The 14,796-nt window shown below is 36.8% G+C and overlaps 1 long non-coding RNA gene across 1 annotated transcript in view; it reads left to right on the top strand.

Moving 5' to 3' along the window:
- LOC122802749 overlaps positions 1–14,796 on the top strand; it is a 1,061,850-nt gene that overhangs the window by 406,841 nt on the left and 640,213 nt on the right. The window contains exon 2 of the long non-coding RNA XR_006364973.1: positions 9,646–9,734. This is a non-coding gene — a long non-coding RNA (uncharacterized LOC122802749). The remainder of the gene's footprint in view (positions 1–9,645; positions 9,735–14,796) is intronic.

The following is a 14,796-nucleotide window of genomic DNA, read 5'->3' as shown; positions in this document are numbered from 1 at the left end:
TGATTAAAGACTTTATAGACATGTCAGTTTCTGAAACCTTATATCAAAGTGCTGAGTTTGAAGAACTACTAAAAAACTGAAATGCTTTCATAAGTTTAAACTGAATGGCTCTCTTAACTGCAAATCCTGAGTGGGAAGAGGTTAGGAGAAGAAAAACTGTTTATGCTTATTTTGAAAGTAGAATAAAAGTATTAAAAGGGGGGAAATGTCAGAAAAATATGTATTAATGTGTGTATTAGTAATATGCTTAGTGCATTTAGAGCTTGAAAAGGGTTAACACATTTATTCTATTTCATACTGCATAAATCTGTACAAACTGCAGATGCTTTCTGACCTTGTATTGTCAGCTAAAATCTTTGCTTATGCTTGGAAATTTACTGAGAAGCAGATGATTTCTGATTGCATCAGGAAAATAATGAATAGAACAATACTACTTGTATAAATGTTATGAGGCTTAGACAAGAAGTTCCACTTGTGCTGTGAGAAAATATACAGCTGTAGAAGCTATAGATAATTAGAACAAAGACTGCTTGAAAATATGAACTGTAATCAGCATTTGCTTATGCCTGAGTTAGAAAAGTACCTTGAAATGTAACACATGTATTAGAATTGTACAATAGGGGCCTGTAACGGGTTAGTGCCCACCAAGGCCAGGTTGTTTTTCTCAAAAAGTTTCTCACAAATCTAGTCATCTCAGCAGAAAATCTGAGTAACATCTGCTGTAGAATAATACTGAAAGTTGTGTTTGATTACGTCAGCCATAGAAGGCCATGTCTTGTAAAACAGTATAAGAATAGCATACTTCCTGTTAGTAGTTAGGCAAAATCTTGTATTTGCATGTTTTTGTCTCCTTGCTGCAAGTTATTAAATGTGCCTTAACTGAACCTTACATGCATTGGTCTTTGAAGTTTTTTCCTTTGACACAAACTTAAACCTTGCACCAATGCCCCTGACAACATTCCTTCATCCTTCTTAAAAATTGCCTCCGACGGTATTGCTCTCCCTATCAGCATCCTGATAAATAGATCACTACTTGAGTCCTATGTACCCATACTATGGTGTTCCGCATTTATTCTACCACTCCACAAAGGTGGTAAAAACTGTAATGTTTCCAATTTCTGCCATCCTCTCACCAATCTCTAAACTTCTTGAAAAATGCATAAACCTGCAGCTCATGCCATTCCTTACTGAACACCAGCTACTCTCTCCTACCCAACACGGCTTCTGCCCTGGACACAGTGCCAACACAGCCCTTCTATCCTTCTTACATTCTGTCAATCTAGCTTGAGACTCTGGTAACATAGTTTCAGCTGTTCCACTAGACTTATCTAAAGCTTTTGATACCATCTCCCACACCCATCTATTAAATCATCTATCGAATCTCCACATTTCCCAAAAAACTCTTTCCTGGTTCTCCAGCTATCTTTCTGACAGGTCCAAAGCTGTCAAATGGGGCCAGGCCTCCTCCATTTTCCTCCCCACCCCTACAGGAGTGCCCCAAGGTTCCATACTAGACCCTTTGCTATTTAACATCTTTATTAATGATTTCTACAAAGCCATACCCAATACCAAAATTGTCCAATACACAGATGATTCCACTTTGATATGCTGCACCTTTAACCTATCTGAACTTCAGTCTCTAACTCAAACTGTTTTCTCAACTATTGAAAACTGGATGCACCAAAACCACCTCTCACTAAACACTAACAAAACTAAGATTATTCTATTCACTCCCTCAAAATCCACTCCTATTGATAAAAACTCACTTCAAATTACCAGCCTTAACAATTCCATTATCAAAGTCATTCCCTCTGCCAAACTCCTGGGGTTCACCATCGACGAACACTTAAAAGTCAATACTCACATCCAACTTAACATCAAGAAAACCCACATAAAACTCGGCCTACTCTACAGAAACAACCACTTCCTCACTCCCTCCACCAGACAAACTTTGGCCACTACCTATCTCCTCCCCTCTCTTTTGTATGGTGCTCCTCTGCTTACCAATCTATCTTCCACACTCACCTCCAAACTGGAAGTATGCTTCAACAAAATCTCCAGATTCGCTACCAAGGCAAAATCCTCCTCCCATCACGGCACCTCCCTACACTCTTTAAATTGGCTTGAACTCCCTAATCAACTTGATTTCCTCCAAATCATCACAGCCCACAAATTTATTCCAACCTACTAGCTGCCCTGCATTATCTAATGTCCTACAATCATATTCTCCCCCTTAGACCACTTAGATCTACTCACCAAAACCTTATAATCATCCAAAAATCCAAGCGCCCAGCTGGTCAGCTTCTACTCTCCTTTTCCCTAGCCAAAAAATGGAATGCCCTGCCCTCTACTCTGAGGACCTGTGATAATACACACACCTTCAAAATACAACTTCATTTTTACCTGTTTCTTCACAAGAAATGTAACTGCACTCTTCAACTCATACCTCCAAGCTCTGCTCCTCCTCCTCTCCTGGCTAACCTTCATACCTTCCTAATTTCTCTCATATACTTAGATTATAAATGTAACTAAAGTAGCATCCAGCCATTATGCTTTATGCCTGTCTTTCTCTTGAAAAATGTTTAATAGTTTTGCTGTCTTTACTGTATGATACCTGTTTTGACTGTAATACTACCTGTTGATTGTTATATTACCTGTTGATTGCAATGCAAATATTTTTCTTGTAATGCTCTATATAATGTAACTTTGTATTGTGGAGCTTTTCTCCCCGGGCCTCCACTGAAGATGGGCTCTCGAGCCCAGTGGACCTCCACATTCACCAAACTGAAATAAATAAATAAATACATAAATAAGTAAATAAATATAAGATGCAAACTACAATGAAACACTCTCATATAGCCTTAAATATGACTGGGGATTTCTCATGGCTACTTTATTACTGTATATAGTTACACTAGAATAACATGTTTGAGACATTCTTATAGATTCATTGATTCATAGATTGTTACTAGGCTAATGACCCAGAAGGGCCTTTCTAAGTTTAGCTATGTTTTTCCAAAAGAATAATGATGTTCTGTATCTAAATAAGACATTGAGAGTCAGGCATTTGTAAGCTACCTCTGTCCGTAAGGGTGCCAGGCCCAGTGTAAATTTTCTAGTCTCCATCCACTGGTCTAGGTTGCCCTTAAACTGCATAATATACAAACACAGCTTCACATGGATCTGTTCCATAGAAGGGGTGGTCTCTGGGAGACATATCTGTCTCTCCAGCATGTTCTGTTAAAGTCATAGATAAAATTCAAGTCCCTAGACCTTGTATTTCTGGTGCTGTTTGACTTATATGCAGGATATTCATAAGTGTGGGGTTTATGGATGCCTTGTGTGACAATGTGAGATACTGCCAGCCATACTAGGAGAAGTAGGGCAGTGGATGTGTAACATATGCCAGCATAGCTAGCTGGAATTTTGTAAAGAATTATATGTCATTTGTATATCAAACTGATTTGTGCAGATGCTTGTGTTGAAACTGCATTTGTAAAGCTGCTTGTGTTAGAGATGTACCAACAAACTGTCTTGCTGGACAGAAAAGAAATATGCATTTATATCAGACTGTACTGTTGTAAATAGGACACTGGAAGAGAAGAGGTTAATCAAAGTCCAGCTAGATTTGAAAAATGGTAAGAAATTAAATTACTTAATTTAAGTCATAAATATTGTATCTTACAGTTCTGCCTATAGCCAGAGGCAAAATGTCTGTGCCAGAGAATGGTTTATAAGCTCCTGTAAGAAGAGTGGAAGTGTTTTATTGTTTTATGACTTCCAGAAATTTCAACAGATCATAACAAAGCTCCTTTTGTGTGTGTGTGTGTGTGTGTGTGTGTGTGTGTGTGTGTGTGTGTGTGTGTGTGTGTGTGTGTGTGTGTGTGTGTGTTATTGGCACACATGTGCTAAATCCTGGCAGCTTCTGGCCAAGGGGGTAGTATTGGAACCAGAAGTTATATGACCAGATGTTTGTGATGTCATTCTGTAAGCCAGCTCTATAATGATATTTTAATACTAGATGAGACTGAAGTCTCAAGGTAGTTTGTTTTTTTTTTTGGAACCTGGCATAGAAGGATCTCTCACCCACTTCATCTTGTCTTGCTTTATTAAGTCACCAGAGAATAGTAATTCTTTTAGATCAGTCAGGAAAATATAGTGAGATTAGTTAAGTACTGTTTTTCTGTATCTGTATGAATCTATTCGTCTGTGTTATTTTAATACTTACTGTGATTGAAACTCTGGTGTTTATTGTAAATAAAACCAGTAAACGGGAACAGCATACAACTGATAAATATAACAAGTCCCACGAACTGTTCCAAAAGTAATCTCTCCAAAGCACCAGCACTACAAAAGTCCAGTAAAAACGTATTTTATTCACACAATGAAAACAGTTGAGCGCTTTCATCAAGTAATGACTTCATCAGAACTACCCAAATGAACTAATCATTCTCCTTTTAAAACTACCATTTACATCACCTGACTTTCTTCCATTACATGAATGACAAATTTAAAGTGCTAGTGCATATTATAGTTCCTTCTAAAATGTTTACAACTTTAATTAAATTCATATTAAAAATTTCAATGATAATCCTACACATAAAAACTGGTGCTTCTAGACTCCAAAAATTAATTATGCATATATATAAATAATTAAATAAGTACATCATATATACAAGCTAGTTTAAAAAAGTATGCATGAAATACACATATTAATATTAAGTAAATAAATGAATGAATCATATGTACTGACTTATTTTGCCAAGTGTACATGTGTATACTTGGGTGGAATGGATAAATAAATAGGTGGAAACAATACATTACATCTAGACATTGTGTCATTTATACATAACATCTAAAATAGGCTTTATAGAAATCTGCTCATTTATCCCAGGATAGACAGATGCATTTAGTTTGATTTGCCACCTGATTTCCTTGTCACTCACTTTTAATTTTGTATCCCCTCCCCTTATGTTCATTTTTACTGCCTCCAATATTCCGAATTTGAACCCTGAACATGTTGCACTATCCATCAAATGCTTCGATAGTGCATTATTACCATCTTTTTTCTTTACACTGTACATATGGTCATAAATCCTGTTTCTTAAACAGCGGGTGGTCATCCCCACATAAAAACAGGGGCAGTCATTACAGGTGGCTAAATACACTAAATTGTTAGTTCTACAATTCCCTCTCTGATATTTTATACTTGTTTTATTATAGTTAGATAGCACTACTGTCTTAGTTTTTACTATATATCTACATTGATTACAGGTGCCACACATGGTGGTACCCAACCTCTCTACTATATCATTGTGCTTTTCCACTTTCTTTTCCAACAACCCCTTCATGTTGTTCCCCCTTCTGTGTACAAAATGGGGCACTTCCCCCAAAATTTTATACATCTTATCGTCCACTCTTAAAATATTCCAATTATGGTAAATAATTTTCTTAACTTGTCCACTGAAATTGTTGTGTTGCAGTACACATGCCATACCATATTTACCAATAGTATCCTCTTGGTCACCCTTAACTCCTTCCTCTTTCATTTGGTTGACAAGACCCACCCCAATCAGAGGTTTGTATTTAATACCCCACTGTTTGTTAACATATCCAATAATGTCTTCTATCATGTCCTTGGTACCCCTCTCCTTAAAAACACAGCTATTTTTGCTAATTCTTGCTCTACATCTTCCCTCTCAGAGGTCATCCTAGCCACCCGGATACATTGACCCTTTATAATATTCCTTTTTTGAGCCCTAGGGTGATTACTCGTGTAGTGCAGATAAGAATTACTAAAAGTTTCCTTCCGGAAGATATTGGACTTGAATTTCCCTTCCTTTAAACTTATTTGAACATCCAGATAGGGTATGGTATCCTGATGTCTAGCCATTGTAAACTTAAAATGCTCGCTACATGAATTCAAATATACATGAAACTGGTTCAATTGGTCAAGGTCCCCCTTCCATAAGATGAAAATATCATCCAAATAACGGAAATATCCGGAAATGTATTGATTCCAGTGAGTATTGAGTACATATTGCTTTTCCCAGTCGAATACTACCAGGTTAGCATAACATTTTAGAAGGAACTATAATATGCACTAGCACTTTAAATTTGTCATTCATGTAGTGGAAGAAAGTCAGGTGATGTAAATGGTAGTTTTAAAAGGAGAATGATTAGTTCATTTGGGTAGTTCTGATGAAGTCATTACTTGATGAAAGCGCTCAACGGTTTATTGTAAATAGATATTTAGCATTTTCAAGTTCTTTTATTTATTATTAAATACATTTAAACTTTTCATTGTGACTGGTCCTTTAGAGAATATTTTAACCTTTGACTGTACTTATATCTATTTGGTGACTCTGTGGCCACTTCTGAAAGCCTTACTATGTTTGTCAAAACACTACCATTTGTATTAATATTAATTTCACTCAGTATAATTGGATACCCTTGTAAGAACCTTAGAGTAGCTGGCTTTGGAGTGTCTGGTGGCAGTAACTAACTTATAGTCTGGGGAGAAGAGGGCGTAGTTAGTAAATCTGTACCAGCCTTTCCAGGTGTGTGTGTGTGTGTGTGTGTGTGTGTGTGTGTGTGTGTGTGTGTGTGTGTGTGTGTGTGCAAATCAAATTTCAAAGAGTGTGTGTGTCAGCTTCTTGAAGCAGGGCCACAAAGCATTGGTTTCACAGAGAAGGTGCTAGACGACTTGGCTTGGACACTCAGCTGAGGACTCAATTCTACAGCTCTGCCAGTGGGGAGTCTTACTGGGGACCTGGAGAGACAGAGAGAGAGAGAAAAACCCAGCCCTGGACTGAGTGTGTTCCCTGCCTGCTCTTAAGGGAAATGGTGCTTGATGCAGACAGCTTCTTCTAGAAATACTGCATGTATCTATTTTTATTCTCCAGTATCAGTGTTGAGGATTCAGGCTCCTTGGTTACTGGCCCAGAAAGGGGACGTCACACCTTGTGAGCCAGACATAGATCACCCCTCAGTAATCTGTAGGAGACTGATTAAAAGGAAAGGGTTTTAAGCCACTCTGCATAAAGGAGGTTTGTTACGTCTTGTTTTCTTTTTGTATGGAAACTCTGAGGTGACTGCAGTTGCTGCATATTCCTGGTCAGGTGCATATCAAAAGGAGCATGGTACTCTATGACTGGTCGGATAATAGAGGACTACAGTGGGATAATGACGTCTTTGGGTCTAGCTGTCATGAGCAATATTAGGTTATCAGTCTGCAGACTATTAGAAGCATAGCTAATAACTAGAGGTCAGTATCACACTCTGTACCTTGTAACTGTAAAGTTAGGTTCTTAACCATTATGCCAAACACTCTTCCTAGGGCACCCTACATCCAAACTGAACAAAGACATTTTTTTTTAATAAATTATCATGTTGAATAGTTGTTTCCTCAATAGCAGTCAGCAAAGTCTGCACTTACAATATATATCTATATATCTATATCTAATCTATCTCTCTCTCTCTCTCTCTCTCTCTATATGTGTATATATATATATATATATATATATATATATATATATATATATATATTAACAGTGATGTGATCACAGAATTCAAAACCAGAAAGCAGTATTGTCCACTGATAGCACCATTTGATGCAAAGAATTGAAATGATACTTATTAAGTGCAAATATTTTACATCTATTTATTTTATAGGTATCTGGTTTTAGGTTCCTGAAAGTTTTCTTTATACACTTCTTCTCAACATACCTGCCAACCATCATCCACTAGATCTTGAGACTACTTAAAATTCCCCCAATAAATTGCATTTCTTAACAGAGGTGGAGGGAGGCAATTGGATTCAGGCCATCATTCAGAAACCTATGGAGATTGGCGGTCCTCTCAGTTGTATCTACACTTCTGCAGGTACAGAGGTCACAGTGTCTCCTTATTTAAATGGCCAAAGGGTGTGCTTCACCCCTCCACTAACAGTCAGACCTCCTGAATTAAAAGTCTGATCGCTGGCCAGCAACTTACATAAAATCACCACCCCTTGAGGCATGTCATTTATATCACAGAACTTGGGATGTTTCTGCTAAGTCCTAGCCCCACTTCTTGGAGGCTGACATGAGTAATCTTGTCAGTATTTGAGCCCACAGTGCTGTGTCTCAATTTGTGCATGTTCACAGCCACGCACATCCCAAAGACTAACATAAATGTCTTAGACTCTGTTTCAGCACTTCAGACTTCCCCTTGCTGAATGCAGCAACTCACAGTGGGTCAGTCTGTGATGGCCACTCACTCCCATCCAACCTCAATGGTTCTTCCATTTCCTGGGTCTGCTAATATAACCCAGACTGTCTGGGTCACTCTCAGAATTTCGGCCTCTATGCCATGGATCTGGTTTAGGATATTGAAAATGGAATTTTAAATAATTTACAACAGAAAAATACTATGAGTAATAGAAGAGCACAAGGTAACTGGCATGTAACCCCACATGCTTATTACTAACTACACTGGGTAACTGTTATTTAAGACCACATCCATATTGGGTCAAATTGTTTCATATATTTCTATCAATAAAAGACATATGAATGGCCACACTCTGTCCCAACAACTTACTGACGGTTTTAAGTTCCTTACATGTTCAGAAGCCATCTCATAGTATTTGTGATGTTTCTTGGAGCACAACAGAAGAATAGGAGCTAATTAATATAATTCTTAATAGCTGATGTATCCATGTCTTAGAAGTGATCCAGTACACTATTTTGTGAACCATTTGTAGGTAGAAGGACAGAAAAAACTAAGCTACACAGTAGTTAAATTTTGGTCCTGCAACAATATTACAAAATTCTCATGTGGCTAAGGAGTTTCATATGAGATGATGCAATATTTTCTTTTGAAAAGGGTATAGACATGACACTGATCATCATTTCTAAGAAAATGCTTCATTCAGTACAGACAACTCTTAGACTTGATTATAGTGGAAAGTAGATAACTAAACACCATTGTTTTGAAGGCACTCAGATGTTTAGTCAGTAATAAAGACTGTAAATCAAATGCACAACACAATATAGTTAGGTGACCCATCCCAGGATTGCAATATAGATATCACTGTTCTTGCTAATGTGCTATATGTGCTATAATAATATCTATCTGATCCCTTGTAATATTACATGGGGCTAGGTACCAGAAAATAAAGATGTTAGTAAAGTCAGCAGATAAAAAACACTCAGTTTTTTTTACAGAGTTCCATAAGGAATGATGAAATATCAACAGAGAAATTATTATTACAACACATGCTCTCTTCTTCCTTTGAAACAAACATGACCTGCATCCTGGTGTTCTGTCTTCTAGAGAAGAAGTTAAAGGCACGTGTATCTTGAAGTCAGACATTACAACACAACAAGAAGTGGGTAGCCAGTAAGACAAACCCAAGTTCTGTGGTAACAGGACAGAGTGTGTAGTATCAGAAGCATGACTTCAGTTCCAAGGATTTTATGCTGCAGAAAGAATGATTTAGCTGTTGGGTTTGGAAAAGAGAGGCAGTTAAAGGAACTATGAGTCTGTATGGTGGTACAAATCATAACAAATGCACTGCAAAGGCTCTGTAACTTGTAAATTATGTGTTATTTACCATTTCTTAAAATCATTTCTGATTGCTTTCTTTTTTTTTTTTAATTTCAGAAGTTAAATAAAGCCATTCAGCCCCAAGATGCAAAGTGGAGTATACCACTGTCAACATTTCCACAAAATAGATCAACACAAGACAAAAGGTATAGTGGTTTTAGTTTTGTTTTGTGAATTTTGTTCATTCTTTAAATGAAAAATCCTACAAATATAATAGGCTCTTTTTCAGGATCAGCCTAGGAACACTTGCCTGCTTTATATACCTTACCTAGATACACATACTACAGACTGAGAGAATCATAATCACCATGACAGCAGGATAAACCTAGTTAGCAGTTAACAGTAGTAACTCTCTGAGTTGTATTGCCAGGCCTTGGTTTGTTAGCTGAAGGTATGTAGTAACTATAGAAAGTATTACTGACAGTACCTGATTTGCAGCTGATCTTCAAATTGATTTTGCTTGAGGCACCCTACAGCTAAATCAAACCATATCTCATGGATGAACGTATTATTTAAAACTTCTGTTTTTCACATATTGTAATAAATGTGCACATTTAAGATGGCCAGGCAAAGAAATAATGTGTTTAGATGCATTACATCTTACTGTCATACAAAGCTGAGTTTCCCACTCTGATATCTCCTTGAATACCTTTTTGTAATTCCCCTATTACTGATACTGTATAAGGCAGAGAACGGATGTGACATTTACAGTTCTGTGAGACTGATTTAAGTAATACACCTCAAATCACCTCAAATATTTATTAAAAGCATAGGTCTCAAATATAAAATACTGTTTTTAACTTGGAAATCTGATAGTACCATTTGCAGTGTAATTTACACTAGTGCTGTTAAGACACTGCATTTTAATTCTGTTGCCATGCTCATATGCTTTCTTGGGCACCTTTTAATGCTGTGTGCACTGAGGATTTTTAAAATAGAGCCTAACATAGTATACAGCTGGCTTGGACAGGTGTTAGATATTTTTTGAAGGATGACGAAATGCCAGGCATTATAATTTGCATTTTGATGCATGCTAAGAAATGTTTCATCCTAAATTAAATCTGTTGGCTTGAATGGTTTCTGGGGCATTGCTACATGTAAAAACACTGAGACAATTGTTTCTGGGAAGATACCTCAATGTCTTCCTTTAATTATATTTTCTAACACTCTCAGTTTTACAAAATACCTTATTCTTTTCAAACAGTATATATGTTTTTGTCTGTTCCTACCTCCTGAATGCAGCAGTCCAAGAAAGGGAACTGAAATGAAAATTCTGCCTGCTTTATTGATTACTGTCCATTAGTTACAGGATGGTCTTTTAAAAGAGTCAGCCATCCCTCAGCTATTGCTACAGTTCAACCAGCTCCTTCTGCACAAGGAATATAATTTTCTTTTGGAGTTGTCACGTATAGACTGGACATAGTCACACATTGCAAAGATGTTAACTAATCTAATGGGCTGGTAGACATATGAAACAAAGAGTTCCCGTCACATACTGGAGAGTCATTGGCACCAGACACTCTGACTGTATAGAGACTCACTTAGCATTCTGAAACTAAGGAGACAAATATGGAAGTATTTTAAGTTCACTAACCCATATGATGATTCCACCTGTTTCTGCAAGTTTCATTGTTAATATTAAACAAAAATAAAAGTTGCAATATTACTTAAAAAAACAGGCAGTGATGCTTTTCTCATGATGTAAGATACTGGTGAATTGAATTTTTTACCTTAAAGGTAATGGGACTAAGTTGTCTGTTTTATAGTCCCTGCCTGTATAACAAGGATCTGGCAACATCCTCAGTAGTATATACCATCGCGAATGTAATTTCAGATAAATTGGCATACACCTTTATTAACTACCTGCCCGAATTCTACTTTAGGTCTGTTAATAAGGCAAGTAATGATATCCTGGACCTTTCTTAAGCTAAGTATCCAAAATCCATGAACTTCACCTGACATTCTTCAAACTTGCTAAATGGTAACTTGCTATATATATAAATCCCTAAAACGCACTTCAGACCAATGTAATATTAAACCTTAATAAAAAAGCCAGAAGAGATACAAACTCTGTCAGTATTTATTGTTTAAAAGTTAACACTTTCATTCAACATAAATGAACTTCATCACAGTTTTTCTCACAAGATAGGCCAGAAACGCTATTCCTACTGAGGTTCTGTCACCTAAGCTAGAATATTTATTGCCATGCATTGCCCACAGTTTACCCAAAATTTGGACCTACTCCAGAAGTCATAAAATAAAATTCTCAGGTTTATATACCCAAACTCTCACAATGAACACCAGTGTCTTACTAAAAATAAATGGCTTCCATTGCAAAGTAGGGTCACTTTCCTGTTAAATGCTGTTACATACAATATTCTAAATGGCCTATGCTGCCCTTCCCTTGGAAAATTCCTTCATTTCAGAGAGTCATCTTATATGTTGAGGAATATAGCTGACTGTTACAGAATGGCTGCTGTTGTGGAAAAAAGCATTTTCAAACTTATGCCCAACATTCTGAAAAATTGACACTGTCTGAGTTTTGAAAAGGGCCTTTAAAACACCTTAAGAAAATTACATAGTTTTACTCATTTGACAATCATGGTTAAAAATTCATGATAGTTATCTTAACACATCAGTTGAAATCCCCATTAAACCCAACATCTTTCTACTGGAGGACTCAAACTATCCATTCATAAACTGGCTGACCTACACTGCCAGTTATCAGTATGCCCAGTACTTCCTTGACATTATCAGCGTTAACACTCTTTTAGGAATATTTAAGCATCCTAATAGGGGCCCAAATGTCCTTGATCTAGTCCTCATCAATATGGACACTTCTTTCATATCTCCATATGTGTCATCCTGCCTTGTAAAATCAGACCACAAATTAGTGATATTTGCCTTTAAAACTGGCTGTGCTCTCTCTGTAAATACTTTGTTTGAGGACTTCTGAAAAGCAAACTTCCCTCAGTTACTTGATGGCCAAAATAAATTCAACTGTAATCCACCTCTGATGGTACCATTGCTAAAGCTGCTTCTTATATCTCTAATTTCTCTTCTCACTTTAATAACTGTATTGATAAGAGGGCTTCAATCCACATCAATATAATAAGAAATTTAGAAACAAACCCTATGGCGGGATACCCTTATAAATAAATTATTTGACAAGAAAAAGCACTTGCTTAATGCTTATAAGAGATCTCATTCTACATACCTTAACAGCACACTTAAGCGAGATAGTAAAGAGCTTTAGGAAACCATTAAGAAGCAGGAAAGTGAGTATGAAGTTAAAATAGCCACTAAAAGTAAATATAACTCTAAATCTTTCTTTAACTGTGTTTAAAAGGTAAGAACTAACACTCAACAGTGTTTGGAGCCTTACCACAATTATACCACATACCCTGACCAAAAATAAATAGCTAATATCCTAGCTGACAAATTTAGTTCAGATTTTATCTTTCTACAGATTCCACAACCCCCCCCCCCTTCTCCAAGCCCTCTCAAAAGCTAGGAATACCTCATTAATGGATTTTGGTAATATTCCAGGTTCCAGATTATAAGTGCCAAATGCAGCCTATACCTATACCTAGCCTCTTAAATCTAAGACCCTGCACTGTTTACATTCCTGAAATCTGAAAAACAGCCATTACAGCACTATTATACAAGGGTAGACCAATCGCAGACCTTGGTAACTACAGACCTATAAGTCTCAATAGCCTCATATGTAAAGTTCTAGAACATAGTATCTCAGACCTCATTAATCTAGACATTGAAGATCTTTTAATCCTGGCAACTCATCTATTTGGCTTTGTCAAAGAAAGAGCATGCCTCTTGAATCTCAATTTCTTTGTAAAAGTAACCAAAGCAATGTATAATGGTTATCATTCTAACTCTTTAACTTCAATTTCTTCGAAAAAGTAACCGAAGCTGAGTATTGAGGTTATACAATAAATGCGGGATATTAGGACTTCGCCAAGTCCCTTGACTGTTGTTACTGAAGTAGACATTATTGAGTGACTTGTAAATATGAATATAAATCATTCTGTTATGTAGTGTATAGACAACTGGTTATTTGATAGAACATGTGATTAGAGTCATAGGTGGCACTTTGAATGCAAAAACGTTAACAGTGGTGTACCACAGGGCTGAGTGTTGGTTTCTCTACTATTTAGGATCTTTTTTTATACAGATCTTCAAGTCAACATTCTTGGTCTAAGGCTTTCTAAGTTTGCAGACAACCGCAAATTATGTTGTATTATTCAAGCTTCCAATGACTCACAAGTGCTCCAACATGGATTAGACCATGTTAACAACTGATACAAGAACAGTGGTCTCAAATTAAATGTGGAAAAAGTGCATTACAGCTCAGTCTAGTAAGCAAAACACTTTAACATACTGCCTCATGAATAATGCTATAGTTAATTAACCACAAGTTCCAAACGTGTTTAACTTTGTCATAATTCATGAGGTGAACCTTGAAAATGAGCATTTTGAACATCTGGAGCTGAAGATATTCATTTTTGTAACAGATGTGAGCCTATATTTAATTTAATGATGTCATAAGTTTAAGTGTTTTTTCTTACCCTAAAATACAATAAAATAATTTCTCAAGAATGTAAGAAGAGAATCCAATCACTGTAGTGAAAATGTCAATGCAGGAATTACAAGAAATTGGCTTATGCAGGTGTCAGTGAGTTGGGATACCAACTGTGAAAGGGGTGATGGCATAAAACATCAGAAAGGAAGACAATATTCACACACCATATAAACCTTTGAACAAACTGCATACATGATGCCAGCTACATTATGATTACTCTAAACTTTTGTCAACATGACAAGTTTTGAATTTGTGTGTGTTGTTACTTGCAGTATCACATTATACTCACCACAGCGTAATTAATGGGAGTTAACTATTTCATGCTTACCACGACTTGTGCCAAAACAGCGACACTTTACACATGGCCAGCCAGATGCTGTATTGTACGTTCTGATGCACATTTCTGGTATATATATATATATATATATATATATATACCACTAGTAATGTGACCCGCGGTGGTGGTGCTGCGGTAGCGTTGTCGCCTCACAGTAAGATGTCCGGTTCGATTCTCAGCTAGAGCATCTTCTGCATGGAGACATGCATGAATGGGCGTACCTTCATTGAAGGTTGTGCGTCAGGGCTGGTAACTCTGTACGTAAAAATAA

This window comes from Protopterus annectens, chromosome 5.part0, assembly GCF_019279795.1.
Source record: "Protopterus annectens isolate FY-2018-M chromosome 5.part0, PAN1.0, whole genome shotgun sequence".
Taxonomy (NCBI): domain Eukaryota; kingdom Metazoa; phylum Chordata; order Ceratodontiformes; family Protopteridae; genus Protopterus; species Protopterus annectens.
This window is presented reverse-complemented; position numbering and strand designations above follow the sequence as displayed.